A 5428-nucleotide genomic window follows, 5' to 3' on the forward strand; every position below is an offset into this window, starting at 1 on the left:
GGGAGAGAGAAGAACTTCAACTATTTAGGGTCCATTTTGTCATCCTTTCTTGTTCAGTAGATGGGTTGTATGTGAAATGACCACGTTAACCTGCCTCTATTTACGTCCAGGGCTGACTCTGCATGTGGTCTGTTGCAGTCACTTTTTGGTAATGATTTATGGATTAGGCCTTGGAGAAAAAGAGTGCGGAGCTAGTTTCTTGTTCAACACCCCAGTTTATCATCTCAGGAAGGGCCTGGAGGCTTGCCTCCCTCCAAGCCTCTTCTCCAATGGAACGGAAGGACAGGCAAACATTTAAGTGCAGCCTTGGCCTCTCTGGATCACCTGCTCTTTGGCTCTTAAACCACAGTTTTCTACTTTCCCCATCAACACTGAAGCGATGGCTGAGCACAAAGAAAGAAGAAATACTACCCCTCACTATTTTGAGCCAGACTTATATGTAGGAAAGATCGATATTCTGGAATGGAATAAAAAGGGAAAGGCAATAAACATGTAACTATCTGTGGGGATATGAAGTGAGGGTGCAGAGTCTCTGGGGAAAGGAAAGTGCAGAGTCTGCCCATCCCAAAATCCCAAACTGCTCTTTCTCTGTATTTCTAGCCACATCAGAATACTGTCCATTATTTTGGTTCACATTTAGTTTCTCTAAGAAGAGAACATTTATTTCTGGGATTTTGACAGGCTTCAGGATGGAAAGGGCAGTAGAAAAGCTAAGAGTCTCCATTTTAAAACTGTTGTAAAATCATTATCCAAGTTTCCTGAAGCGTGCCAGGCTGTGCGCAGGGAAGGCCTGCCATGTCGGGAAGGCCACACGCCCCTGACGGGAACGGGGGGCCTGTGGCTCTTGCCAGCGTGAGTCTGGGCTCGGTCTCTCCGCCAGAGTAGCAGTGACAACATTTCTCTTCCATGCTTCGTTTCAAAATATTTTCTCCTCTATTGGTGACATCTGCATTCCATCACTGCCCTGGGAAGGTGACAGGACAGTCCTGATGGTGCATGGGAAGCTCCTCAGGCTGAAGGCTGCCCAGCCCGGGTCAGCTCTGGCCTTTCAGAGACAGCAGGTCCTTCCAGCCTTGATCCCTGGAGCCCAGTGTCACGAGCGCCTCAGGTCACTGATAAAGTCGAAGGTCTGAGACACCGTGGTCACAGATCGCCGGTGGGTATCAGCTCATACTCGCTCCCCGCGGTGGCCTGCATTCTGCTGTCCCCGCCATCCGTGGGGTCACAGAGGGCCTCTCCCAGAGGCTCTTCTGTCTGATTCTTTGTTCCAAAATCACTCCTCCGCTCCCTCTTTTTCCTTATAACTAGCGCTAGGGTATCCAGGTGGCGTAGACTCTGATGGTTAGCGCGACAGCCTCCAGCCAGAGGGGTGAGAGGACAGAACAAGGAGAACGGTCAGCTGGCAAACTTGTCCATGAAGGGAAAAGACTCCTTCTCGATTCTCTCCTTTCCTTCCCTCCATTGCAAGGCGTTGGGTTCGGCGCTTCCTCTGCTCTGTGAGATCGCTACGAGTGCGCGTGTCAGCACCCCGAGGGGATGGCTTGGTTGGGAACATAGGGAAAGGAGCTGATCTACTGTATTGTAACGTCAAACAGCTACAGCCGGTTATTTTGTAAGATTATGAGATGTTCATTAAAAAATCAGCACACAAAATGGGAAGCATCTTTGGTGTCTTATTCTTTGTTGAAATCACTCCATCACTTCCAAATTGCTTTTCATTTGCTCCTGCCAGGCCCAGACAGCTGCCATTGACTAATTGATTTATGATTCCTTTCAGTCACTTAAAAACTATTTATTAAGTAAAGGGTATGCATAAGGAAGATAAACAAGAATGTTCACGAGAAGAGCTGACACACAGAAGCAGACGACACAGCAGTCATGCCAAGTGCCTCATGCGTTGTAGAAATAAAATGCAAGAATCATTTACAGTTCAGAGGAAGTGGGCGTCACTCCTGGCTGCCAAAGGGAAGTGGTGCTTGAAAGATGGTCAGTGAAGGATGCAACATAGCTTGATGGGCAGAAATGGGAACGGGAGAGAGGAGAGTCCAGGTAAAGAGAAGGACAGGGTGGACACTATGGAGGTAGGAATAGGAAAGTATGGGGTGCTATCAAACATCTCCAGGACATTCAACTTAGCCAGAAGATAGAACTCAGCTAGCAGGCGCCGTGTGTTTGGCAAACACAGTCTTATTTCATCCTCATGAATAGATCTGCCACATCCAGAGCCTCATTTCACAGACGTGGACACCAAGTGTCAGTGTGTAAAGAAAGTTCTTTATGTCATATGCCTGGAGCTAGATTCAAGCCTGGTTCTGTGAGACACCGAGTTGTAAGAAAGCAAAGAACAGTGATGGTCCGTAGGATGGGAAAAGGGAAAGGGTGTAAGTGGAGAGAAGTGTCGACGACGAGGCATCTGTGTTATCTTTGTACCCCTCCACTGACAGAAAAGGGAAGCCCGGAGGCGTAGGCATTTGAAGAAGTAACATATATCTGCTTTTTGATAAAATCAGTTCAAAGGCCAAGTAGATAATGAGCTGGAAATTTCATATAAAGCAGTGTTTCACACACTGAAGGAGGCGTCCGCCACTGAGGGTCGCTCGCCAAGGTCTCTGGCCACGCCAGGCACCACCTGGCCGCCTGAAGGGCGGGGTGGTTATCTCAGTACATCTGTGAGCCACGTGGGGAAGCCTGCAGAACAGATGGCTAGAGGTGGGAGCTTGAAACTTGAGAGAGATGTGTGACCACATTAAACATTTGAGAGTGAAAATAATATGACCTGACAGTTCCTTTATGGTTTGCAAAATACCTTCCTATGATTTACTGCTCCCCATGGGTTACACAGAACAACCTTTTCCCTTTTTTCTTTTCATGTTACAGATGAAGCAACTGTGCATTAGAGAGGCCGTTGAAAACTCTGTTACTGTAAGTAAGTGCAGGCTGGGGTGGGACTCCAACCTTTCTGTCCCCCGGTGTGATGTGCTTTCCACCACGCGAAGTTCAGCCCACTAGACCCAGAGCGAACCCAGACCCAGCTGAAACGGGGAAGTCACGTGTCTTTTCCCTTGTTTACGCTTCAAGGTGCTCGCTGGTCTCCTGGTGGCTGTCTTAGTAGCTGGTGGTAGGAAAACTGAGAGTAAACCTAGAGCATCCTTCCAGGGCCCTCTGCTCATGCCAGGCCCTGAGTATAAGCAGATGCCCCTGCACATGCCAGTTCAGCCGGCTGGACGGAGACAGCTGGCAAGGCTGCCTTGCCCCTAACAGCTTCCTCGGGGAGAGTCCTGGAGGAGAATTTGGAGCTCTGGCTTCCCCTGACTGACAAACTTAAATGACACGGTGAGTCACCCACCAGCTGGGGGACTCACTACTCTTAGATTCAGACCAACCAGATGATGAGGGGCTCAGGATGGGGAGCTGGGCAAGAAGAAGGGTTTTCACTTATAAATAACTCCAGAGCATCTCTGGAGCTGGCTTTGGGTTAGCTCTTTTTATGTCACCCCAGGGACCCACTGATTCTGGAACCCTAACATTCCAGAAAGGGAATGTTAGGCTCAGGAAGAAAAGGGGTGATGATGAGAATCTTATATCTCATATGTCCGTGCCCATAAAACCCTGTGCCTTGGGTATTTGGGTCCGGAACAAAGACTCATTAGAGAATAATGGCTATTTTCAAGTGTGCGTGATTTGCTGATGATCCCTTTTTGTTTGTTTATTTGTTTTTTCCCTTGATCTTGCCACTGGATCTGCAGGTTACACTGCCAAGTGCTGGTAAGAGCTGGTGTGACAACGGCAGAGTCCATTCTTAAGAGAATCCGCAAGTCTTATCTGGTTAACATTCCAAATCAGTGTAATAAAAACATTGCTAAGCCCTGAAAGATAGTCCAGAGCAACTACAATTTGCTAATGTTCTTCAAATCAAATTTCCTTCCCAGGATAATTTAATATAGACAAACTCCCTTTGCTTTGTCTTTGTCCACATAAAAGTCACTTATTCAAATGCAAAAGATAAATAAATAAGGAAAGTGTTGACTTTTTAATGACTACCAATCACGTTTCATCAATTTGCCTTTTCTCTCCCTCGTGACTGCTATCTGAAGGCAGCTGTCTTTGAAAAAATGTTTGTAGACAGAGAAGTCACGTATTTGAGTCTCACAAAAGGCCATCAAAGTTCAACAATGTTCCCATACCACAATTCAATATGTGCATTTCAGAGTGCTTTCTGAATAGTGAAGCCAAGTTGTGTTAGGGCACAAATGACTTCCAAGGAATGATTTTGTGGGCAGTGAATCAATAACCTTCAGAATGACCTGGAGGAGAGTCCTAGGGCTTCTTAAAAGTGTCCCGGGAAATACGCTTACTAACTCTGCTCTTGCCTCCTCTACTTTGCTCGGTGACGTGCTGCAGGGAGCAGGCAGGGATGACTGAGTCTAGATTTTGAAGGTCAACGTGTAGGATGTATTAGTGACTTGCAATCTGTGGTCAGCATCATGGTGCTCTGCAAGGAACACAGCCTTGAAGCCTGACAAATTTAAATGTGAATTCTGACTTCACCGCTAACTAGGTCTATTACCTAGTTACTTAACGGCTCTGAGCCTCAGTTTCCTAAATATCTACCTTTGCGGGGCTCTGCCCACCTGAGCAGTGCCAGGCAGGAGGAAGTTCAGAAGTGATCGGTGGAAGCGATGAGTATAGTCTGACCATGGGCAGGAGGGGGGAACTGCCTTTAAATAGCTTGCAAAGACCCTTAGAGGGTCTATGAGACGCGTGCCATTGTTATTACATTCTCAGGACAGAGCAGATAGGAGACTTCCGTGTGGGGTCTGCCTCTTGGGAGATGTTCTAGTCTGTTGATTCAGAGTGAAGCAAAATGGACTTGTAGGATAATGGTGGTAAAGTTTGGTACTGAGAAAAATAAAGTGGGCTAAGGAGAAATTTTTGGAGTTGGCCAAAATGTTGATAAGCTCCAGATATTTGGAATGTATCTGGAAAGCTGTGCTAGCTATGTGGAATGCTGGCTATTTTATTCAAAGGATAATGGAATTACTGAATTCCAGTTTGTAGAAGAGTACTGTTAAATGCAGCCTTCTATGAGGATGGAAATGTCCTGTGTCTACACTGTCCCGTGTAGTAGCCACTAGTCACACGCTTCTGTTGAGCACTTGAGGTGAGACCCACAGGATGGAAGGACCACATTATTAATTTTTAAAAATTCCAATAATTTAAATGTCTTCAGACATTTGAAACCTATTTACCCGTGTGAAAAATGTCTTTCCTGTAGATTAAGTTCATTATGGGACTAAAACATGGCTTTAAGCCTTAACATTTTTTTTAAAAAAACATTCAAAAAGAAAACACTAAACACCATAGTGGACAGCGCATTTCTGGACCATTACAGAGACAAATCATTCACATGTGCTTTTGAAATATGCTT

The sequence above is a fragment of the Camelus dromedarius genome, chromosome 23 (assembly GCF_036321535.1).
Source record: "Camelus dromedarius isolate mCamDro1 chromosome 23, mCamDro1.pat, whole genome shotgun sequence".
Classification (NCBI taxonomy): Eukaryota; Metazoa; Chordata; class Mammalia; order Artiodactyla; family Camelidae; genus Camelus; species Camelus dromedarius.